The sequence below is a fragment of the Pleurodeles waltl genome, chromosome 1_1 (genome assembly GCF_031143425.1).
Source record: "Pleurodeles waltl isolate 20211129_DDA chromosome 1_1, aPleWal1.hap1.20221129, whole genome shotgun sequence".
NCBI classification, from domain to species: Eukaryota; Metazoa; Chordata; class Amphibia; order Caudata; family Salamandridae; genus Pleurodeles; species Pleurodeles waltl.
Window position 1 is genome coordinate 851,306,735 of NC_090436.1, and position 26,881 is coordinate 851,333,615.

The window sequence follows — 26,881 nt, forward strand, 5'->3', positions numbered from 1 at the left end:
GGTCTATTTCCCTACAGGTGATGGACTTTACGGTGGAACACCGCCCTGGCACAGAACACGCCAATGCTGATGGTCTGTCCAGATTCTTCCGCCTTAGTGATGAGAACTCCCATGAGGTTGGGTGGTTGCTCCCCACTTTCAGCTGGGGGTGAAACGTGTTAGACTTGGCATCCTTGGCGTGGTCACCCCTAATGTTTTGCCTCTGTTTCCCAGGTTGTTGATATATGCTGGATGCTATTTTTGCTGTTTTTTTACTCTGGTCAATTTACCACTGCTATTGAGTGCTAAAGTGCAAGTGCTTCTATGTAAAATGTATGTGCAATTGGCTTTCTAAAATTGGCATATTTGGTTTACTAGTAAGTCCCTAGTACAGTGCACTAGAGGCGGCCAGGGCCTGCAAATCAAATGCTACTAGTAGGCCTGCAGCACTGTTTGTGTGTATTTAGAGGGCTACTTATGTGCCACCCACATAAGTAGCCCTCTAAACATGGCTCAGACCTGCCACTGCAGTGTCTGTGTGTGGAGTTTTAAACTGCCAATTCGACTTGGCAAGTATACCCACTTGCCAGGCCTAAACCATCCCTTTTTATACATGTAAGGCGCCCCTAAGATAGGCCCTATGTAGCCCCTTGGGCAGGGTGCAGTCTATGTTAAAGGTAGGACATGTACTTATGTGTTTTACATGTCCTGACAGTGAAATACTGCCAAATTCGATTTTCACTGTTGCAAGGCCTATCTCTCTCATAGGTTAACATGGGGGCTGCCTTTAAATATTATTAAAGTGCAGATTCCCTTTGGGAGCAGATTGTAAAATGGAGTTTAGGGTCTCTGAGCTCACAATTTAAAAATACATCTTTTTGTGAAGTTGTTTTCTAGATTGTGAGTTTGAAAATGCCACTTTTAGGAAGTAGGCATTTTCTCGCTTAAACAATTTTGTAACCCTGCCTGCTTATAGATTCCCTGTCTGAGTCAGTTTGGCAGTTGGCCTGTTTGCACCTCTCTCTAGACAGTGACACAAAGGGAGCTGGGATGTAGCCTTCATATCCTGATGAGCCATTTGTGCTGGGAGGGTGGGAGAGGAGGAGTGGTCAATCACACCTGAAAGGGCTGTGCCTGCCCTCACACAGTGCAGTCTCCAACCCCCTGGTGTGTGTCTGGGGCCTGGCCTGGGCAAGGCAGGATCTTGAAAACAATAGAGACTTCTCTTTGAAGTAGGCCTACTTCCAAGGTAGAAAGGGGTATAAGAAGGGCATCCAAAACCCCTGAAAATCAGATCACATCTGGAATCAAGAGGGACCTGTGCCAAGGAGAAGAGCTGAAGAGGTGAGGTTAAGTGCTGCTCCTGCCTGTGACTGTGCTTTGTTGGGCTATCCTGCAGTTGCTGCTGCTGCCTGTGAATGTGGACAAAGACTGGACTTTGTTGTGCATTCCTGCTTGAGAAGAATTTCCAAGAGCGTAAACTGAGCTTGCCTCCTGTTTTGAAATCTCAGGGCCATCAAAGACTTCCTCTGCCAGCACCTGGACTCTCTGCTGAGACTCCTGCCCTGCCAAGTGGTGTCTTATCCAGTCCCTGGGCCCTTGAAAAGTGAAGCTGGTAAAACAAGAGTTGAAGATCCATGCACAGACCGCCCCGCAGGGAAATATTTGAATCACCTTCCGTGATGCAGCTGAAAAACGACATGCCGCCGGCTTCACAGCTGAAATCAACGTTCCACCTGCATCGCGGCTGGAAGATCAACGCAATGCTGCTGGAGAAATGACGTGCAACACCCGCTAACAGAGGCTGATAGCAATGCAAACCCCGCGCAGTGCGGTTCCCTGACACCATGCAACCGGATTTTACACGCATCCGAGGTGCCCCGTCCTGAAATCAACGCATCACTCTCTTGCAGGAGAAAAAGTATGCATCGCCGACCCAACCGGAGAAGGAAATGACTCACGGCCTCACTTGCAAGTAAGGAATCAGCGCATCGCTGACTTTTCTGACGGGCGCTCGCCCGTGTGGCTTTATTTTTTACGCTAACCAGGTACTTTGGGTAACCACAGCATTCTCACTGTTTTCTAAGGACTGGTGCCCTCATTATGGCAGTAAATCCCACTTACCGACAAGGTTACAGCAGCCAACATACCGTCGCAGTGGTGAAGATCCATTCGCTATATCATGACACACACTAAACCGATAGAATACTGCCACAAACACTTGGTTAGTGTTAAACTGTCTGTACGAACACCCATACCGTTACGCCAACAAAACAACGCCCTTCACATTATGACCCACGAATTACCACATCGGACATTCAATGGTGGTAAACAATTGGCGGTATACACCGGCGCTGTCAGAACGGCCACCCAAATATAAAACAACACAACATTGGCCAACTAAAAACACACACCTGACACTGATACACACACCACACTCACCCATCCTTAGCACTATAAAACACCCCCCCCACATTGCCCACAACCCTTTCCTAAAATGAAAAATAACCAAGCGATATCCACACAAATCATAGACACAACTACACACACACCACAAACACCCAATCATCTGTCATGAACCCAACACCCCACCACATTACTCAACACCCACTGCACATCACACACAACCTCCATGTCCCCTCAAAGGCACCCCCGTTTCACTGATGAGGAGTTGCGGGTCATGGTGGAGGAAATAGGGTAGAGCCACAGCTGTTTGGAGCACAGGTACAGCAAATCTCCATTGCAAGGAAGATGGCGCTATGGCGGAGAATCGTGGACTGGATGAACGCCATGGGACAGCATCCATGAACAAGGGACGACATCAGGAAGAGATTAAACGATCTACAAGGGAAGGTACGTTCCATGGCAGCAAGGTACCAGCTCGCCATCCAGAGGACTGGCGGTGAACCCTCACCTCCTCCCCCACAGCTGACATGAGCGGAGAAAGTCTTGGCATTATTGCATCCTGAGGGACTCACTGGAGTTGCCAGAAGACTGGACACCGGTGAGTCAATATTTACTACCAACCCCCCCATACCTGCATACCACCACCACCCCTCACCCTGATACCCATTCATCTACTCCATCCCACACAGTGCACCAACACAAACAACAATCCTAAATGCCAAGCTATGCATGCCATACCCACTACATGCACATCCCTCCCAGCCCTGCATGTACACCCACCATCAATGCATGCACAGCATGGAGAACTAACAATCCAAAAGTACATCACCATACACAAACAAAGGTGGCCGGGCAACAGCAACAATATAGAGGAAGCTAGGGATGTAGACTATGTCACAGACGTGTAACATAATACACCCCTTACATTGCCAAAGGTGCCCCAGCCAGTCCCAGCGGCAAGTAGGTGCCATGGCTATCCAGTCCCCCAAGAGAAAATGCCCCCCTTGATGACAGCAACTCTGGACTACTAGATCTGGATGAACTCCCTGGCCCATCAGGGACCACTGGTCAGTCAGATACCGCAGCCCACACCCAGTCCACCACAAAGCCTCCCCCATTATTATCCAACACCACAGCAGCCACCTAACGTCCCCACATCTCTGTCCCTAGGACACGTCAATCAGCCGTGTGCCCACCTGTACAGGGACCCCAGTCCACACCTCACAGCCAAGACAATCAGGATCCTGGGGTCAGTGGCAGTGGGTACACCGTTCAGGGGACAAAGGCATAGGGGAACAGGGACATACGGAGGATAGCTGTGCTCCAGGGGGAGGACAGGCCCAGGGAACCCACTGCCCAGGGGGCACTCACCCGTGTCCTGGGGCTTACCAACAATCCCAGGACATGATAGGTTAGGTGATATACATCATGCAGAACCCGCAGCTGCAGGAGGAACACCACCAGGAGATCAGGAAAGATTTGCAGGCCCTCAACACAACCATGGTCTCCATAGCAGGGGTGCTGGGTGATATGGCCAACAAAATGGGGGACTACACTGCACACCAGTGGACCCCTACCACTAGCCAGTCAACTGAACAGCCCTCCACATCTGCTGCAGCCAGTGGACAGAAGGCCCTGTCACAGGACCCACAGGCCACCAGCACCCTCCCGCTGCAGAAGGTGAACCACCCCACAGACATTCCCTGTGACCCAGACAGGCACCAGAGACACTTGCCCAGACCACCACGAGGAAATACGACCCTCCTGAATGTCCCACTTGTGTTGTTCCACTCTGTCACTTTGCCCACTTTGAACTGCCATTGCTCCCCTTCCTATGGCCCATTGGACACTGAACCTGTGCTACAAACACACTGGACCAATATCCTGGACTTACCTCTACCATCACCCCATTCAATTGCACTATTCATTCTAAATGTTTCACTTCAACAAACATCCTTGAACAAAACTTGAGTGATAGTGCTTTATCTGACAAAAATGTGCAATGTTTTGAACTGTTTCATCTTGTGCAATTGTCCTGAACTTTGTGATCCCATCCAAAAAAGGGCCTGTAGCAGTCTGTAGTCATCACATCTGTATACAGTTGTAACCACACCAACATCTGCAAAATGGGAAGGCATTGGTGACAGTCAGTTGAATGCTAAGGAAGTGACTGCTATCATGCTACAGCCACACAGAAAAATACATAATCAGAGGAATGGTTAGTTCCACTGTCTTACCTGTGTCATTAGAAGTACTACCATATAACTGGTGTCCTGTTGTCCACATCCTCATCTTCTGCCTCCTCATCCTCACTGTCCTCATGGTCCTCTGCTTCCACAGGAGCATTTTCACCATCCTCCTTCTGCAGATAGGACACATGTCGTCTGATGGCCAGATTGTGCAACATGCAGCATACAACAACTATATGGCAGACCTGCTCAGGGGAGTAGCAGAGGGATCCATCTGTCAGATGGAGGCATCTAAATCTGGCCTTAAGGAGACCAAAGGTCCTCTCAATTACTCTCCTGGTTTTCCCATGAGCATCATTATACCTATTCTCAGCCCCTGTCCTTGGATTCCTTACAGGGGCAAGAGCCAGGACAGGTTTGGGTAGCCAGAGTCACTTGCAAGAAGTGAGGAACAAGCATTAGCCTTGCACAATGGCATGGGGGATGATTCCTGATGCCATACACTGACATGCATTGGGTGGGGACGCAGGCTTACCTATAAGCCACATCCTGTGCCTCTGTAGTTGTGCCAACACATGTGGGATGCTGCTATTCCTCAAGACGAAGGCGTCATGCACCGACCCAGGATACTTGGCAGTGATGTGGGAGATGTACTGGTCAGCCAGGCACACCATTTGCATTTTGAGCGAGTGGAAACTCTTCCGATTCCTGAATATCTGTTCATTGGGCCAGGGTGGTGGGGCGACAAATGCTATATGTGTTCCATCAATGGCCCCAATAACATTTGGAATATGTCCCATTGCATAGAAACCAGACTTCACATTTGCCAAATCATCCACTTGGGAGAAAGCAATGTAGCTGCACGTGTTTGAGCAGGGCAGCCAAAACCCTTGCCAGCACTATTGAGAATATTGGCTGTGACATTCCTGCAGCCAAGCCCACTGTCACTTGGAAAGAGACAGTTGCCAGGAAATGGAGCACTGACAGGACCTGCACAAGAGGGGGAATCCCAGTGGGTTGATGGATAGCAGATATCAGATCATGCTCCAATTGTGCACACAGCTCTGGGACTGTGGCGCTGTCCAGTCTATAGGTGAATATAATGTTCCTGTCCTCTAGTGTAACCAAGTCTACAAGGGATCTGTAAATGGTGGCTTGCTTCCTCCTCCTATTCCTCTGCAGTGGAAGGTACCTACAGGACACAAGAGTGAGAAGGGAGTGACAAACTGAGCAAAGGAACCATAACTTCAGTATACATTGACCATGTATGTAAATGGACTATGTAAATGGCAATGTATGTACATTTGACAGCAATCACACAGTTCTCAATTTAAGAATGTTGACCTGCACCACAAAATGGCGACCGCCTGTCCTGTATGTAGGGACATGTGGAAGTGATGTAACTCCGCCGGAGTTGGTCGTCATGGCAGAAGGCGGTCTTGCAACGCCGTGCTATTCCTCATTGGCTAAAATGGGGCTCTATGGAGTACAGTGTCCAATGAGGATCATCAGCAGTGGTGACATGTGTAGACTGCCACGGAAATCACTGCCATTTTCTGACTATAACCTCATTTGATTACTGACTTTCCACAGGACAACACCCCCACTGGGTGTGCTGTTGTGACCTGTGTCTGGAACCTGCCATGGCCCGTGTGACAGGGGAACGGGCCCCTGTCTTCACTTCAGAGGAGTTTGAGTGCCTGGTGGATGGGGTCCTAACGCTGTATGGACATCTGTATGGGCCTCTAGACCAACAGGTGAGTACACCTTTGGGACGATGCACGTGACAAGGTTGCATGGAGATGTGTGTGCTCATTTGGGTGGGTGGTATGGCTGGTGGTAGTGTACATGCAGGGCTCCGGGTGATGTGTGTGCCTGATGAGGGGAAATGGTTTTTGTGGGCCATATGTGTGAGAGGCTGGATTGTATGCTTAATGGTGTCCTCCTGTCTGTGTTTCCTCTGCAGGTCAGCGTCCATTAGAAGGGATTGTGGCATGCCATCGCCGAGGACATGCGGACCCTGGGAGTCTATAGCAGGCGGAGCACCCACTGCAGGAAACGGTGGGAGGACCTGAGACGCTGGGCCCGGAAGACCGCGGAGGCCCAGCTGGGGATGGCCTCCAAATGAGTGAGGGGCGCCCATTGGAACCTGATCACCGTGATGGCCTGCATACTGGTGGTGGCCTACCCAGAACTGGATGGGTGCTTGAGGGCAGCACAACTGCCAGAAGGGAGTGAGTACAGTGTGTGTAACACCCATCTTTGTTGCCTGGCAAAGGATGCTGGTGGTGGGTTTCAGTCGGTGGGTGCCCATTAATGCCAGTTCATACATTGCTACATGGTCCAGCTCTGGGTAAATGGGCGAATAGCAAAATTATGTTAGCTAGCTAGGTGCCATTCCATGTCAGACAGGGCTTAGTAGGTCACAGAAGGGGTGCAGATGGCAGTGGTTCGCTCTCATCTTGCTGTGGTACCTATCCAATACAATGCCAGTGTGGTGCACAGTGCTCAATCTTGGTCCCTGTGTGTGATGGTAATGTGTATTCCATCTGTGGTGTTGGTCCTGTATTTGACCCAGTAATCCCTTTCTCTCTCTCCCAATTTTCTTCTGTCATCCTGTCCATTTGTGCATTAGCATCATCTGGCGGAGGACCAGGGGCACTGGGGAGTGAGAGGGCTGCAGCCCACGGGACCCAGGAGGCAGAGTCCACCGATGCCAAAGGGACCAGTGGGATGGAGAGCGAGGGGAGCACCACGGCGGTGACAGGAGGTGACAACATTGACTCTGAATCCTCCTCTGATGGGAGCTCCCTGGTGGTGGCGGACACCTCTAGAACCACTCCAGCTACAGGTACAGCCGCTACCCCCTCTACCAGTACTGCCCTCCCAGTAGCCTCCCACAGAGTTGCCATGTGAACGTTCACCCGAAGGGTGGGCATCTCCTTCACCTCAGACACCTCAGGCCATGCCGCAGTGAGCCCTGCTGCCTCAGTGAGGAGGCTATTGACCTCCTCAGATCCATCTCTGTACAGCAATCAACCATAGTGAATGCCATTCAGGGGCAGGCATCCCAGATGGAGCAAAGCAATGCCTACCTGGAGGGCGTCCACGGTGGGTTGGCGGCCCTACAGAGATCGTTTCAGGCTCTGGCCGCCTCTCTGATGGCAGCCAGTGTCCCTGGTCCTACCTTCCCCCTCCAACTACCATTTCCCAGTCCCAGTCTCTTCAACCCCAACCCATCCCATGCACACATACAGACAAGCATGCACACAAAACATCACACAAGAGTGGCACAGACAAACACAGGCAGCAAATGTCAAGCCACAAGCACTCACAAAAACAACAGACAGTTACACACACAACAACATCCACTGCCTCCACTGTCTCCCCCTCCTCCTCCTCGGCCCTCACAGTCACATCCGCACTCACACCTGCAAGAACTGCATCAACAGCCACCACCACCATCACCACATCATGCAGCACACCCACCTCACTTGCAGACACCTCCACAACATCCATCCACACATCCTGTTTGTCCTCTCCCACTCTGTCTGCCCCCTAAGAGACACAAACGCTCGCACTCAGACACCCAACAGCCATCTACCTCACACATGCACACTGTCCATGCACCTGCACCCATGTCTGGCAAAGGTACACCCCCTACAGCCACTACCTCTACCTCCACTACCATCCCTCCTCCACATACTGCCCCATGGTCCCTAAGAAGCTTTTCCTTGCACTTCCTTGTGCAATGAGCCCCCTCCAGAACCAGTGGGCATGAAACCAACTCTAGCTGAGGTGCCCCTCCAACTCCCCTTCCCCTGAGGTGCCTGCCCATTTCCATCATGATTACCCTGAACACGGGAGTCCGGATGTTGTCAGGAGTCAAGATGGGGCTTGCACTATGCCCTGTGGCCATGTGGCCTTTCGTACTTTGGACTGGCCATTGGCAGTATCTGTGCATTGACGTCTGCATTTTGATTTAATGATTCATTCTGGTGGCTGTTGGCAGCAAATTACAGTGTTGGTATTTCAGAATTGTTGTCCTTGCATTATTTGCTCGTGGGTCATGTGACAGTCATTTTGTGTATGTGGTGTGTGTGTGTGTATAGTGTGTGTTGTGCATGTGTGTGTCACTCTTCTTTTCCTCCCTACCTCCCGTGTGTGCTAGGCAGCTTTACTCACCACTGTCATCTTCTTCGGCGTTGGTACTCTAGGATGGCCATGGCACGGTAGAGCATTGGGAAGACTTGGAGTTTCGGTTCCATGGCGGCCGCGGAGTCCTCTGTGTCCCTGATGGTGAGTCTTTTGTCTTCTGTACTGTGTTTCCGCCAGGCTTTTGACGGCGTTTGTACCGCCCTGGAAATCCTGATGGTTTCCTATGTCATAATATGGTGGGCGATACCTTGACTTCTGCCTGGCTCTAGGTGGCCACTGCTGCAGTCAGTGGTGTTAACGCCCTGGCGGTTGGTGTGGTACCTTGGCTGTCTATGGGAGGTATCACCGCCATTGTCAGAATTTGGCGGTAATTACCACCAGGCTGTTGGCGGTATTACCGCCACTTTAACAGTAGCAGTCAGTACATCGCCAATGTCATAATGACTACCCAAGACTCTTATTTTTTTTCATAACTTGACTAGTGTATGTTGGATTTTTTTTGTTTTGGTCTTGTTTTGTTTAGATAAATATTACCTATTGTTCTAAATCTGTGTTGTATCATTTTGGAGTGTTTTCACTGAATTTCTGTGTGTGTTGGTACAAATCCTTTACACATTGCTTCTGAAGTTAAGCCGGCCTGCTTGTGGCAAACTACCAAAAGGGCGAGGGGGGTTAACCAAGGGTGATTCTCCTTTACCCTGACTAGAGTAGGGTCCTTGCTTGGACAGAGGGTAACCTAACTGCCCACCAATATGATTGCCTTACTGAATCACTTAGGAAAGAATGGTCAGAAAGTGTCCCCATTGAAATTACAATGCTGTCAGGGAGAAGTTAAATATTTGGGTCACCAAATTGGGAAAGGAATTAGGAAAATATCCAGAGAAAGGGTTACAGCCGTATTACAGATGAGTCCCTTAGCCACACAGAGAGATGTTAGGATGTTTTTTGGAATGGTAAGCTATTATCACCAGTGGATTCCCAACTTTTCAGTCATTTCTAAGCCATTGCAGAAGCTTACTCATAAAGACGTTACTGATCCCCTGGTGTTAGATCAGCCTATATGAAAGCATTTTCTGATTTGAGAGAAAGTTTGTGCAAAGCCCCAGCTTTGGGAATGTCTGACTACACGAAACCCTTCACTTTGTACTGTCATGAGCGTGATGCATGTTCATTGTCTGTCTTGATTCAAGTCCATGGTGGTGTAAACCGCCCCGTAACATATTTTTCAACTACTTTGGACCCAGTTGCAGAAGCTTTACCAGGCTGTCTGTGTTGAACTCATTCAACACGCTGCGGTTGAACTGAGCCTCCCTCAGAGTAAGAGCATTGGGATGGGACACACCCTGACAATTATGGTCCCTCACTCCATTGAAGTTTTACTTACACAAACCAAAACGCAATACATTACAGGTGGTAGGCTGACTTGTTATGAGACGAGCATCCTGGGGTCCCCAAATGTGTCATTGAAAAGGTGTGCAGTGCTTAACCAAGCCAACTTACTCCAGATAGAGAATGTTAAAATTGACAAAGTGGAAGACATTAAACATGATTGTCTCGAAGTAACTGAGCTGTGCACAAAACCGAGACCTGATACTAAAGATACCCAACTGGAGGAAAATTACCAAATTATTTTTGTCGAAGGTTCCTGTTTAAGAGACAACACGGGAACACTGGCAAGTGGGATATGCCGTGTGCACAATTTCTGTTATACTTGAAGCGTCCTAGCTTTGAGGAGTATATTCAGCACAAGTGGCAGAACTGGTAGCCCTTGCTAAAGCATGGCATGTTTCTGCACAGCTTAAAGTTACCAACTCTAAGGACAGCCAGTATGGATTTTGAATAGTCCATGACTTTGGCCAGTTGTGGTCACAGAGAGGTTTCCTGACCTCTTCTGGTTCACCAGTCAGAAATGATGAGGGAATTCATGAATTGCTACAAACTAATCAAATGTCCGAGAAGATTGCCGTGGTGAAGTGCAGTGCACACCTGAAATCACAAGATTTTGTGTCAATGGGAAATGCATAGGCAGATCAAGTTGCAAGGTTTTGCGCATTGAACTGTATATCATTCAAAGATAAATGGGAATTGTTACCTGAGGAAGACGAGTCGCACCCAAGTTATGTATTACATGTAATAGATACATTGGAAGAACCGAAAACATTGCAGGATAACATTGGAAGGGAAGAAAAAACATAATGGGTCAAATTGAAATGTGTACAGCGTGAGGATAAGCTATGGGTTTCAAAAGAGGGTCAAATGGTCTTACCGAAGGACTTGTTGACTCAAATGGCTAGATATTATCATGGTCAAGTGCATGTTGGGAGGGATACTATTATTCAAGTGTTTAGACAAAATTGCTTCAATTCAAAGTTTAGACAGGTTGCCAAAGCAGTTTGCCATCGTTGTGTCATTTGTCAACAAATGAACGCTGATCATGGGGCAGTGGTCAATCTGAGCCACATTGGAAGAGCAGGAAGTCGATTCACCAGAATGCAAATGGATTTTATTGCGATGCCTTTGGGTGGAGGATTGAGATAATTGTTGGTAATTGTCTGTATCTTTAGCCATTGGATTAAAGCTTACCCTACACAGAGAAATGATCCTCACAGTAACAAAGTTACTGCTTACGGAACTGATACAACAGTTTGGGTTTCTGATCTCTTAAAAATCCGATAGATGAAGTCACTTTAACAATAAAGTCATTAAATTACTTTGTTCAGCCTTAAACATTGAGCAGAAGTTGCATTGTAGCTACCGCCCTGAAGCACCAGGACTTGTGGAACAGATGAATGGTACCTTGAAATCAAGAATGTCGAAAATGTGTGCATCCACAATTCGGAAATGGCTGAAGCGCTACCTTTAGTTCAGATGACAATGAGGAACACACCCGACAGCAAGACAGGACTGTCACCGTTTGAGATCCCCATGGGCAGGGCAATGAAGTTGCCAGTGGTGTCTGCAAATGCTCTTGTGAACATAACAGATGATATGGTGTTGGACTACTGCAAAGGTCTGGCTGATGTGGTTTGCTCTTTCTCTCATCAGCTGGAAACTACCTCACTGCAACTGTCTCAAGATCAAGGACACAACCTGAGAGCAGATGATTGGGTTGTGATCACAAAGCACGTGAAGAAGACATGTTTGGAGCCTCAGTGGAAAGGCCCTTAGAAGGTAGTGTTGATCACTACCACAGCTGTGAAGTGAGCTGGAGTTCCGAATTGGATCCACACAAGCCACTCAAGGAAAGTGGAGTGTCCGTTGGACCATGAAAAGGAGTTATTGAGAGTACCAACAATGTCCAGACCAACCCCAGAGCTGGAGAGGGGAGAAGGAGAAACTGAAACTGAATCTGAGCAAACTGAAAGCAGTTCAGACACTCCTGTGAGACACGAAGGAGAAGACCCACAGGAAGCTGGAAGTGAATCAACCTCAACTGAGGCAGCAGGAGAGTCTAGACAGAGGAGAACTCTCCCAGAAGCAGACAGTCTTGAGAGACAAGCAGAGCAAACAACAGACCACAAGGGGGGAGGAGGGAAGGGGGATCTGACTCTCCTGAACCACTTGCAGGTCCAAAAAGAGAAAATCCTGCAGAACAAAGAGAAAGTCCGACACTGAAAAGAGCATTGACAAAAGGTCCACTGAAAAGAGATAAGTGGCTGAAGTCACAAGCAAAGAGAAAAGAAGCAATTACAGTGACAGCAATTGAGGAGGAAGTAAACATGACAAGGGGAGAAGATTTGAGTAATAGAGAATTAAATGGAGATCGAAGGTTGAAAACTAAAAGAAATGCAAGTCGAAGGTACGCTGGCCCTAAATGGGCGTATGCAACAACAAGTGAATTGCAAAGATAATTTTTGTCTTTTTGTTTTGATCGAGACATTTCAGGTCAATATTTTGGCACTTGAAAGAAATCAATAAACTGAACTGGTGAAAGCCATAATTCTAAGAAAAGAGAAAAGAGACTATTGAACTTAATTGGAAAATACTTTTTTGATAACCTGATTTTGATAAGCTGCATACCGATTTTGACAAACTTACCTATTTTTGACAGGGATCCTGGAAGAAAGACTGAATAATGTAAATAATTGCTAAAGAAGATTGGAGATATGTTTTTGATTTTTGCTGCATAGTTATAATTTTGTCTTCTACTTTATGAATCTTTACAGATCATGAGTAACCTTAGCCAGCAGAGTAGGAAGAATAGGTGCTGTAAATACATGAGTACTGGTTTGGCGATTGTATGCATGACATTGTGTCTGGTATTGATTGTGGGAATGACTGTCCTTGACAAAAGTAAAGCCAACCATACCTTAGGTTTAGAGACAACTACTACACTCACAGAAATAGAGAAGTTTAGGCTAGATGAGAATTTTTGGCAGGTAGATGGCACACAAGGAGAACTTTCTTCTAACATTTTCTATCGCTTATTGAGTGAGTATGTTAAGAGTATGGATGAGAGAGATTGTTACTTTTTGCATGCAGATTCCTTCATCAGTCGAGGAAGGATTTACTTATCATAGTTTGCCCCTCACTTATGAAATAAATTGTAGTCTGTTATTAACAAGATTCTATAACCAAGAGTACATTCAGTATTTCTATTCCAAATATGATGTTGTATTTTCATTTGTCCCTATAATGAAGTACCTAAGTAGCTTAGCTAAGGAGAACACTATAGAATTAGTGAGAAGATTCTTTGTGCCTTCATTGACATCTTAGGCACATAGAAATAATTTAACATGCTTGCTTACACTGATAGAAAAGAGCTTTCTAGATCAGACTGAAGATAAGAGGAAAGCATTAAAGGAGAAATTAGAAAAGGGCTTAAAGAAAAGAACATTTAGGAATGATTATGCATTTAGTGAAATAAAAAAGCAAGGAAGGTCAGCTTTAGATGTGCAACATGTAGGAAAACTACTGTGTATGTATAGGCCTAAATCTAGAACTGATACATTGTGGGAACAAGCAAATGCATATGTGTTTTTGTTTCAGAGTAAATGGACATTCATGTTGAATGGACAGGATCCAGAGATTCCTGGAGTTTATTACATCTGTGGATCAAATGTGTATTACCATCTTCCAAGAGGATGGTGTGGCACATGTTACTTAGGGATAGTTTTCCCAAAGATGTCCCAGATAGAGAGCTTGAGTAAATTACCTAAAATTACTGAATTACGTCATGCTAGGCAAAAGAGACAGTCTCCTTCTAGTATAGTTGAGGATATATTTGGATCAATAATTTCTTCAGTAGGAGTTATCCTAAATTCTATAAGGATTCGAAAGTTGTCTACTATTGTGGATAACATGCTGACAAATTTTTCAAGAGCCATGATACTAATGGACACAGAAATGGCTGCGGTAAGATCTATGACTCTTCAGAACCGCCTTGCGTTAGACATTCTCTTAGCAAAGGATGGCGGAGTTTTCAAAATGTTGACTTCGAAGCATTGTTGTTTGTATATTCCTGATAATAGTAAAGAACTTAGAAGCATGATTAGTAATCTGGCAAATGATAGTGCTGATTTCAAACAGCTGAAAGAACCAGGAGTTTGGGAAAAAGTTGGCAAAGGATTTGCTTCAGTGGGAAATTGGCTTGGCAACCTAGGAAAAGGGATAACATTGAAAATAATACAAGGGATATTGATTATTGTGATTTGCACAATTGGAGCATGGGGAACATGTAAAGTGTATCATGTGATCAAATTAAAGGGAATAAAGAATGATCAGAGAAAGGAAGAAACTAAAATGGAAAAATTGTTTAGGGATAATTCGAAGAGGGAATAAAAAATTAAAAGAGATAGGGTTGACAAATTTTAGTGGAGTGAAAATTTGTGTTGGAAGATGTAAGTGTGATGACATATTTAGTCATCAGAGGAGGTATTGTTAACACTTGATTTTAATAATAAATGTTCATGTATTCTGAATGATGAATCTGCATAGAAAATGAATTTAGAAAAAGAATACACAACTTTGAAGATGTGCCTACTTGAAGGCCGTCAATAATCACAAAGTGTCCTTATTAATTGCTTATTAATATGAACTGACGTGCCCATGTTTTGATTAATGTAGTAGTGTGTTATATTAATGATTACTTATTGCGTATCTGCTGTATTAATTATAGGCCTTAAGTTAGCTTGGGCCTATTTACACAGCCTCATATTAAGTTGCACTGCTTAAGTAAGTCATATAAAATGGCTGCGTAGAGAAATTAATATTTGTTTTTTTCCGTTGTGTTGACCCAATGCTAGTAGATGATTTTCTTTCTCATGAGAACTGCTTACGAAAATACGCTGGATTAGCTATTGTTACAATGTAGAGTTTAGTGTGTGTGAAAGCGATGTTTCAAGGAGCTAACATGATGCACTGACTGGAGTACAGAGAGAAACAAAATTGTTACCTGACAAGCCCAAAGATGGGAACAGGAGAAGGGGAGACAATCATCGAAATGTGAAAGACAGTTTAGTTATATCTTAGATTTGAGGTTCCACTTTCATTGGACTAAATGTAAACGTACGATTCTTTGACCAATAGCAATGTGGGAAGAATTCCTAGGGAACTTTAACTTAGCTCGACTGCAATGAGAGGGGAGAGCTTACTTTCCTTATATCTTTTACTGAGAAGCGCCATTCCGATTATTTCTATTCCTGAGACATTTCCTATCTTGAACTTTATGGTGAAGTCCGGATGCTGATGTTGACCGATCAGATGTCCAATTAATGAAGACTATTGCAGCTTGCTGATCCATACCGAGGAAAGGTATAGCAGAATGTCACTGTTCTTGATGTAATATGTATTTTGTCCCTAGGTACCAACTGCTAATTTTGATAGAGCCATAGCTAGATGTTTTTCCAAATTTGTGTTGACTAAATTGTTTTGCATGGAGCCCACACATGCTATTCTAATCAGAAGGTTAGCTAGGGGACTCACAGGAGATGTTTGGGAATTATTGGCAACAGTTGATGTTGGTTCTTTGCTGAATATAAATGTATGCTATGTCTATTGCTTAGTTATTCTTGCTATTGACTAAATTGAGATTCTTTAAGAGATTCGGTCAACCGATATTGTTTCTGTATATTTACCATTTGATTTTGAGATTAAGTTACGTGATATTAGCATTGTTAATCTAGGGAAATAAACAATTTAACTTTTACCAAAGGTGTGGTTATTCATGGCCCAAGGGGTCATGGTGAGTGGAAATTTCTGACTCCAAAGATCATTGATTATATTGATTGATATCTTATTGATTAATATTTGAATTGGGTCCGATGGTGGAAATTACTCTAAACACAGTCAAAAAGTCCATCAACCCTCTAACACATACCTTTATAAATTAATGAAGAAATGCCAAATAAGGTCAGATGCGATAACCGCATCATGGTCACATCGCAGACTAGCGCATCGGAGATCTGTGCAGTAAATTCCTAGACAGATAGATAAATAGGCAGGAAGATGGGCAGACACATAGGCAGGGGAGACAGACAAATCTATCTTAGATAATTACAACTTGCATGGCTGGAATGCACTGCTTATGACCTCACATATTTCCTTCATTACTGTTGACATCTGAAATCTGATGGTGGTGCAGCAGGGTATGGTAATGTCAGTTACATACAACTGGCGAATGTCAGTGTTTGTTTCTGTTTAAACAGCAGTGCTTTTTCAGTGAATTTTCACGTTGTTTTTTTAAGTAAGTCAAAGTCTTACTGCCTTTGTCACATGAAATGTGAAACTCCTCCACTTCCACCTTTTTATTTCACTGAAAATATATATATATATCTATACTGTCGACACCACTGGTTATCGAAAATTAAACCTGCCATAAATCATGATTTGTTTTTTTAACCCCTTCGCTGCTAGGCCTTTCCTCCTCCTGTGGCGACCCTTTTTTTGGCTATTTGGGGCAGTTCGTGCTTAGGCCCTCATAACTTTTTGTTCAAATAAGATACCCAGGCCAAATTTGTGTCCTTTTTGTCCAACATCCTATGGATTCTACAGGTACCCAGACTTTGTGGGTTCCCCTGAAGGAGACCAAGAAATTAGCCAAAATACAGCAAATATTTAGTTTTTTTTTTTTTTTAATGGGAAAAAAGGGCTGCAGAAGAAGGCTTGTGGTTTTTCCCCTGAAAATGGCAACAAAAAAGGGTTTGCTGTGGTAAAATCACCATTTTTCCAGCTTTCAGGAACAGGCAGACTTGAATTAGAAAAACCAATTTTTCAACACAAGTTTTACATTTTACTGGGACATAACCCATTTTTACTATTTTTTGTGCTTTCAGCCTCCTTCTAGTTAGTGACAGAAATGGGTGAGAAACCAATGCTGGATCCCAGAAAGCTAAACATTTCTGAAAAGTAGACACAATTCTAAATTCAGCAAGGGGTCATTTGTGTAAATCCTACAAGTGTTTCCTACAGAAATTAACAGCTGAAATAAAAGAATATGGAAATTGAGGTGAAAAAACAGCCATTTTTCTCCACGTTTTACTCTGTAACTTTTTCCTGCGATGTCAGATTTTTGAAAGCAATATACTGTTACGTCTGCTGGACTCTTCTGGTTGCGGGGATATATAGGACTTGTAGGTTCATCAAGAACCCTAGGTACCCAGAGCCAATAAATGAGCTGCACCTTACAATGGGTTTTCATTCTATACCGGGTATACAGCAATTCATTTGCTGAAATATAAAAAATTTAAAATAGGAATCAAGAAAACCTTTGTATTTACAAAATGGCCACAAGATAAGGTGTTGAGAAGCAGTGGTTATTTGCACATCTCAAATAGACGTCTTTTTTACACACCGTCTTACATTTGAAGGAAGAAATGTAGAGAAAGACAAGGGGCAATAACACTTGTTTTACTATTCTGTGTTCCCCCATGTCTTTCGATAGAAATGGTACCTCACTTGCGTGGGTACGCCTAGCGCCCAAGACAGGCACTGCCCCAAAACACAACATGGACACATTATCACAAAGAAAACAGAGCTGTTTTTTGCAAAGCACCTAGCTGTGGATTTTGGCCTCTAGCTCAGTCGGCACCTAGGGAAACCTAGCAAACCTGTGCAGTTTTGAAAACAAGACACCTAGGGGAATCCAAGATGAGGTGACTTGTGGGGCTCTGATCAGATTCTGTTACCCAGAATCCTTTGCAAACCTCAATATTTGGCCAAAAAAACACTTTCACCGCTCATTTCGATGACAGAAAGTTGTGTAGTCAGAGAGGAGCCACAAATTTCCTTCCACCCAGCGTTCCCGATACAAATGGTACCTCAATAGTGGGGGTAGGCCTAGCGCCCGCGACAGGAAAAGCCCCAAAACACAACGTGGACACATCACATTTTCACAAAGAAAACAGAGCTGTTTTTTGCAGAGCACCTAGCTGAGGATTTTGGCCTCTAGCTCAGCCGGCACCTAGGGAAACCTAGCAAACCTGTGCAGTTTTGGAAACTAGACACCTAGGGGAATCCAAGATGGGGTGACTTGTGGGGATCTGACCAGATTATGTTACCCAGATTCCTTTGCAAACCTCGAAATTTGGACAAAAAAACACTTTTACCTCTCATTTCGGTGACAGAAAGTTCTGTAATCAAAGAGGAGCCACAAATGTCCTTCCACCCAGCGTTCCCCCAAGTCTCCCAATAAAAATTGTACCTCACTTGTGGAGCTAGGACTAGCACCCGCGACAGGAAAAGCCCCAAAACACAACGTGGACACATCACATGTTCACAAAGTAAACAGGCTATTTTTTGCAAAGTGCCTAGCTTTGGATTTTGGCCTCTAGCTGAGCCGGCACCTATGGAAACCTAGCAAACCTGCTCAGTTTTGACAACTAGAAAGCTAGGGGAATCCAAGATGGGGTGACTTGTGGGGCTCTGACCAGGTTCTGTTACCCAGAATCCTTTGCAAACTGCAAAATTTGGCCAAAAAACACCTTTTTCTCTCATTTCGGTGACAGAAAGTTCTGGAATCAGAGAGCAGCCACAAATTTCCTTCCACCCAGCGTTCCCCCAAGTCTCCCAATAAAAATGGTACCTCACTTTTGTGGGTGGGCCTACTGCCCGCAAAAGGAAATGCCCCAAAACACTAAGGGGCATATTTATACTCTGTTTGCGCCGAATTTGCGTCGTTTTTTTTTTCTACGCAAATTCGATGCAAAACTAACTCCATATTTATACTTTGGCGTTAGACGCGTCTAGCGCCAAAGTTCATGGAGTTAGCGTCATTTTTTGGCGTGAACACCTTCCTTGCGTTAATGAGATGCAAGGTAGGCGTTCCCGTCTTAAAAAATGACTCCCAGGCATGTGCGTGGTATTTATACTCCCGGGCAAAAATGACGCCCGGGAGTGGGCAGGGCAAAAAACCCTGCATTTGCGCCTCTTTTTAACGCCTGGGTCAGGGCAGGCGTTAAGGGACCTGTGGGCTCAGAATGAGCCCAGAGGTGCCCTCCCCTGCCCCCAGGGACCCCCCCTGCCACCCTTGCCCACCCCAGGAGGACACCCAAGGATGGAGGGAACCATCCCAGGGAAGAAAAGGTAAGTTGTGGTAAGTATTTTTTTTAATTTTTTTTTGTGGCATAGGGGGGCCTGATTTGTGCCCCCCTACATGCCACTATGCCCAATGACCATGCCCAGGGGACAGAAGTCACCTGGGCATGGCCATTGGGCAAGGGGGCATGACTCCTGTCTTTGCTAAGACAGGAGTCATGTTAATGGCGTCTGGGCGCCCAAAAAAAATGTCGCAAATCGGGTTAAGACGATTTTTTTGCCTCAGCCTGACTTGCCCCATTTTTGGACGCCCAAACGCCATTTTTCCCTACGCCGGCGCTGCCTGGTGTACGTCGTTTTTTTTCACACACACCAGGCAGCGCCGGTCGGCTAACGCCGGCTAACGCCATTCAATAAATACGGCGCCCGCATGGCGCTTCAGAATGGCGTTAGCGGGCGCTAATTTTTTTGGCGCAAAACTTCATTAGCGCAGTTTTGCGTCAAAAAGTATAAATATGGCCCTAACTGTACACAACAAAATTATCAAATACAATACTACCTGTTTTTGCAGGGTTGCACCTGCGTTTTTGGTCCTGGGCTCAGCAGCCTTCTAGGGAAACCTACCAAACCCAGACATTTCTGAAAACTAGACACCAGAGGGAGTCCAGTGAGGTGTGACTTGCGTGGATCCCACAAAGTTTTCTTACCCAGAATCCTCAGCAAACCTCAAATTTAGCTAAAAAATCTAATTTGTCCCACATTTCTATGTGGGATCACCACACTGGGACACATTTCATACTACCAAATGTTCCCCTCAGTCTCCCAGTAAAAATTATACCACATTTGTGAAGGTGGGCCAAGTGCTTTTGAAAGGGAAGAGCCAAAAACATGATGATATTGAGGGGGAACCAAAGGGGGCCCAAAAGGGCAGTTTGCAAAAAACAAATTTTATCGGTATAGATGAGACAATGCTGGGTGGTAGGAATTTTGTGGATTCCTGCAGATTCCGGAAGGTTCCATCACAAAAACGTGGGGAAAATGTGTGATTTACAGCAAAGTTGGGGGTTTGGACTCACCCAGATGTTTCGTTTTCAGATGTGTCTAGGTCTTGTGGATTTTTCTACATGGCAGCGTCCCAAAGTCCATAAAGTCCAGCTCTCACCATTCCAAGTGGGACGATTTGAGAGTTAGCCAAGGTCTCATGGCCCAAATGTAAAACTAAAACCCAAAATAATCAAATGTGTTCTTGATGTGGGATAAGATGTTTTAGAGTGCGGGGGAGAGCTGAAAGACTGTTACCCCCTTCAGTTGAGGTGGGGGTGTGACCAGGCCCATATTGGTTGGTAGCCACCACCCCAATATTTTTTTTATTTTTTTTATTTCCTGGCATCTAGTAGACTTTCTTCCCCCTGGGGTGTGGATCAGGGGTAGTTGCCCCATCTGCCCACTGGTGGGCAGAACAACTTTAGTCCCATTAATTTGGTGTGGGGGTATAGCCATATCCCCACCCTCTTATTTTTGAAAAAAAAACTTCCCTGGCCTCAGGTGGGCTTTCTGCCCCCCCGGGGCAGATGGGCCTTCCAAAAATAGGCCTATCTGCCCCCAAGGGAGGCAGATATGGCCAACAGTAATGTGCCCCTATGGGGAGCGACCCTTACCCAATGGGCTGCCCCCCTAAAGAAAACACACGCATACACACACACCAATCCCTGGTGCCTAAGTGGTTTCTGCCCCCATGGGGGCAGATTGGCCTAACAAAAATCAGCTGATCTGCCCCCAAGGGGGGCAGAAATGGTCTGAATACAATTTCCCCCCCAGGGGAGCGACCCCTGACTAAGGGGGTCGCTCCCCACCTCTACAAAAAAAAAAACAACAAAAAAAAAAAAGTTTATTTTATCCCTGGCGCATAGAGGTTTCTGCCACACCTGGGGGCAGATCGGCCTAATAACAATAGGCCGATCTGCCCTCGGGGGGCAGAAAAGGCTTAAAATAAATGTGCCCCCCCTTCCCCCGGGGAGCAACCATTGCCTAAGGGGTCGCTCCCCACCTCTAAAAAAAAAAAAAATTATCCCTGGTGCCTAGAGGCTTTTGCCCCCCCTGGAGGCAGATCAGCCTAATAACAATAGGCCGATCTGCCCCCGGGGGGCAGAAATGGCCTAAAATAAATTGGTCCCCAGGGGAGCGATCCTTGCCTAAGATGTCACTCCCCTTGCGTGACGTTGGCGCAAAAAAAAGATCCCCGGTGCCTAATGGTTTCTGCCCTGCTTGGGGGCACATTTGACCTAACAAATATCGGCCGATCTGCCCCCAAGGGGGGCAGAAATGGTCTAAATACAATTTGCCCCCCAGGGGAGCGACCCTTGCCTAAGGGGTCGCTCCCCATCTCTAAAAAAATAAACAAACAAAAATAGCCCTGGCGACTAGAGGTTTCTGCCCCCAGGGGAGGGCAGAAATGGCCTAAAATAAATTTGCCCCCCCGGGGAGCGACCCTTGCCTAAGGGGTCGCTCCCCTTCCGTGAATTTGGCATAAAAAACAACTCCTTGGTGTCTAGTGGTTTCTGCCCCCCTTGGGGGCAGACTGGCCTCATAAAAATATGCCAATCTGCCCCCAGGGAGGGCAGAAATGGCCTAAATATATTTTGCCCCCTAGGGAGCGACCCTTGCCTAAGGGGGTCGCTCCCCAACTAAAAACAAAACAAAAGAAACACAAAAAAACAAACAAAAAAATGATCCCTGGCGCCTAGTGGATTAATTTGTGCGCTGATGTCATCAGACGTCACTGGGGGGTCGGGGGTAAGGGGAAGGGCTTCCCCTTCCATCCCTGCCTTGCGGGGGTGGGAGGGAAGCCTTCAGATGAGCGCTAGCACTCCCTCTGAGCTCAGTGCCCAGGACGTAATGGTTACGTCCTCGGCACATGAGCACTGTGCCACAGGACGTAACCATTACGTCCGCGGCACAGAAGGGGTTAAGCACCCTTAATTTGTTTTGATTCTAAAATAAATGCTTCAACTACGAATATAGAGTATTCATATTTGCCTTGCAATCTGTGCTGCCTCTGAGCAGAAAGATATATATATATATATATATATATATATATATATATATATATATATATATATATATATGATATATATGTTTGTATGTATATATATATATACATACATGTAAGTACATATATATATACACAAATATATACATACATATATATATATATATATATGAGTATTCCCTAGAAAAATAAAGGTTACAGGGACGTTATAGTTAGGAAGTAGAATTTAAAAAACCTTAGAAATTCACTAAAAAAAACAAAGGTTTCAGGGACATTATAGTTCAGATTTTACACACATAAAACTACAGTCATTCAGCTGTTATAGTCAGAGATATTTCAAGTAACTATGGGCCAGATGTAGCAAAGGGTTTTACCCATTCTGTTTCTATGGGAGAATGTGTTTGTACATATGGCCCTATAACTCGTGCCTTAAAGTAACTGTTGACATCTATGATTATACTACCATTGCCTCTTCCTTCTGCCCTCAATAGTGTGTTATACTGCCACAGCCTCTCTTGATTGTCCTGCACGGTTGGTTTGTTGCCCCTGCCCCCCTTTCCCCTGCCCTGAATGATCCGTTGTGCTGCCACTGCCCCTCCTGTCTGCCCAGCATGGTCAACTTTTTGCCTCTGCACCCTCCTCCCTGCGCTTTGTTATCCAAGTCTGTGCCACTGACATCTGCCTCCCCAAAGTATTCTGATGATCAAGTAGACTGCTAACATTCTCATTTCATTACAAAAGTGTATCATTCCTGAAGCATCTTCATGTAATCAAAACTGTAATACCTAAAGCAGTTTTTCTAAAAATAATAGGAATGAGAGGGTCTTATTCCCATAGAAATTATGGTTAGTGCGCTAAAAAACTAAAATGAGGACACATTTTCAGAGTTGTCAAAATAGGTACAAATCACTTTTAAGTTATTTGCTATCTTGATTTGTTTATCCAGTTGATCACTTGATTATATGTTAGACTTAGGGAAGCAAATCTGGTGTTATGGCCAGACCTGCAGTCTTTGCAACTGGGGAACTAGGTTTGAGTTTCAGCGTCAGCTCAACATCCTGTTATTTTTGGCAAATCACCTAATCTCCCCATGCCTAAAGCCCAAAGGGAATGTGTTCTTGTGTAATGTAACTTATCCCCATGGAAAGCATTCCAATACCTTCGGGTCAAGTCTGTACTATATAAAATTCAAACAAACGAAGAAACTAAGGGACAGATTTATGGAAAGTGGTGCTGCACCGAGTGCAGTGCCACTGCCCCTGCGCCCCTTAGCAACCCTCTACCGCCATCATGTGTGCACCGTATTTAAAACACAGCGCACCATGGTGCAGGGTAGGGGGAAATAGCGTCATTTCTCATGGTGCTATTGATGTACTCTGCAGGAGTATTGCCAAAATACCGGCGCTACTCTTGCAGAGTACATAGGGCCCCATTCTAAAGAATGGAAGCCCCCTTTAAACGCCTGCTCTTGAGCAGGCGTTAAAAGTGCCGTAAAAAATGTAACAAGTAAATCTCATAGAGTTCCTTACACCATTGTTCCGGCTCCCACAAAGTGGGATCGCACCCTTTGCATACATTATGCCTGGTGCAGGCATAATGTAGAGCAAAGGGTTGTAAATACAGCACGGGATTTCGGCCTCGTTGGGCCACATTAACATAAAAAATAATTCCGTTAGCATTATAAATATGCCCCTCAGTGTTTTGCACACTTCTATCATTGGCCTATGCTTGGGCAACATTTGGGTGATCTTTGGGCTAAATTTTGTCTTTTTTTTTCTAATGGCCATTTTTGGGGGACTCCATTGTTATGAAGCGTCCTAATCACCTCATTTACTGCAGTATCCTCAGTAGAAAATGCTTTCAGTTTTCCATCAATTTCATCAAGCTGGCGGTCAGATATGCCACACCTTTGGCATAAATTAAGAATGTGCATGTTTCAGCCTACATGTCAGAATATTTTAATGAGATAGGGGAGGAAGATATTTGAGAAATCACTTAAAGCGTATGCTAATTTTTCTTTCTACAGCACTAACGATAATTTCTATGACAAAATGAAACCCCTCGTTTTGTTGCTTTCTAAATTAAATGTTATAAGCTTTACCAGTTTGATTCCATCAAGAAGGCTTCTGGTGCTCCACACTTTTGTCACAAGTAAAACTGTTAGTGCTCTAGTTGTTCTTAAGAACACTCTGAGAGGCTGCAGTAGAACACAAGGTAATCAACTGACAGGCTGCTTCTGTTGAAGTACAACAGGAAGATATTTGAGAACTCATTAACAAGACTTCATTCTCATATGGCTGAGAAAGAAAGTGTGAATTTACGTAAAATATGCTCTATTATAGCTTCTGGAGCACCTTCCATAACCTCTATGAAAAACCATGAGAAAACAATTTGCTCTCAACATGATTCATGAAATCCCAGCAGAAGGATTTCTCACAGGGTAAAATCACCTTAGCAACAAATGTTTTTTATTGAAACTAAAATCTGTTATCACCTTTGTATGTTTCTCCTTGTGACCCTCAAAACCTGCTATTCAATACAATGCATTTCAATGGGTGCTCTCATGTATATTGGTCCCAAGAGGGCTGCCATCACTTTCTGGTTGAAGTACTGATAGCCAATCATATCTCACCATGTGACCTGTGTGTAGGCTTTGTCCATATATACAAATTTAATAAACTGGACAGATTTACACAAAATAACAGAAAGCAAGCTTTCTGGACCAAAAGCTACTGTTCTGCCAAATTTTGTATAATTTCCGTCCAGCAGTTTTGGGCTATAGTCATGTTCAAAACCCCTATGCGAATTAAAACGGGAAACACACTTTTTTGACCCACCCCCTTTTTCTTGGCACCCACTTGATGGATCACCCCAAAACCTTACATGTAAACAATATCGCTGGGCACACTTTTCTGGGAAAATTTCAACCAAAGATATAGCCAAGTCAAATAATGTTTTTTCTATGGTAACTAGGACCTAATATATACACACACTGGTGTGTGTGTATGTGTGTGTGTGTGTGTGTGTGTATATATATATATATATATATATATATATATATGATGCCATGGACGTTAAGCCTTTCTTTAATGGGGATGCTGAATTACATCTGAATGTCCAAATCATGTTCTGATAGGTTTAATAAAGCTGCCTCACCTGCAGTGCATCAACAATCAAATCAATTAATGGTATGCCTGTACGAAAGTGGATTATTAGTAGGTGGACGTTTGCTCCTTTAGCTAGTAATAATGCCACAATCACTAATAAGGTCCAGTCAAGATCCAATAAATTAAATCTTGCTCAACTCCTGGTAGCCTGGCAATGAGCAATCATTCTTAACTTAGAAGACAGGTAACTGTAAAGCATTTAATGTCATCAAAACAGTACATAAGTAAAAGACACAACAAAATAAAAATCCAACGCCAAGGTATAAAAATAGAGAACGTTTTTAGCTTTAAAATTACACCAAAATAACAGAAATCCAATGTAGGGAACAGTAAATGTGAATTTTCAAAAATTAAATATTTATTTTAACCATTATGTTGTCATTTCAAATTAGCTAGTTCCAGTCAAAAGTTAGACTTTATTAAGTTTAATACCTAGCAGCACTAGTAGAGGGAAATACGACTTTGCATGTTTTTTCGTACCAGGGCATGAAAAACATATTTATATCACCTATGCTTTTTATACCAAGGCACCCTACCCTTGAGGCACCTAGGGCAGAAGTCACCCGTGACTTATACATTATAAAAAGGTAGTTTGGGACTTTAAAGAACTTTTAATTCCAAAGTCGTATTTGGCACAGTTTCATTATAAAATAAAAACAGCCTGCAAGGCAGGACTGGCTTCAAAATGACACCACACACCACAGCAGTACAAACGTAAGTGTGTTAAGACCACTGGGGTCTCTAAACCTAAATGCCCCACCCTGCACTATGGGCTTGCAGGTAGGCTGTCTTAGCCAGCTGGAACTAAACCAATTAACATATAACTTTAGAGGACAGTAACACTGACCCTGTGCCTAGTTAGCAGCATCCAGGGCACTTCCAGAGTCAATAACCACCAGCATCTGTTAAAACATGAGGTGATCAGGACAAAAAGGAAGACTTTCCTACAATTACGTAGGCCATTGATTACACATTTCTAGTTTACAATTCTCGAAGCACAGTTGTTCTTATTTGTGATAAGCAGACACAAAATCCTTTGTAATCCAACATTGTTGTCCATGTTCCTTGCTATGAGGAGCACGACCATATACCCATGTGGCATCATGCACTACCGAATAGCAATCTCAAAGATTCAAACCTTTAAGAAACTATCTCTTACTGTGTAATAAATATTAGAAAGTACATTTAACTGTCATTATTTGAATTATTAGATACTATCTAGTAAATAGCACGCTATTCTTTGTTTGCTGAGCATTAACAGATTTTACAAGAACATTTACTATTTGTGCAAAAAATCATTGAGGAGGAGACTGTAGTCTTTGGAAAACACAGCAATGCCAGAATAATAATCTAATAATTATGGGGAAAACGAATTATTGTACATATTAGCATGCACGTGGGCCAGTATAGAGCTACCTTAAACCAATTATTACAACATATGCAGCCCAATCCATGGAATT

General features: G+C 44.5%; 1 protein-coding gene across 1 annotated transcript in view; it reads right to left on the reverse strand.

Annotated features, from left to right (window-relative positions):
* Positions 1-26,881, reverse strand: part of TRPM6 (transient receptor potential cation channel subfamily M member 6) — a 1,083,502-nt gene that overhangs the window by 302,900 nt on the left and 753,721 nt on the right. The window lies entirely within an intron of this gene.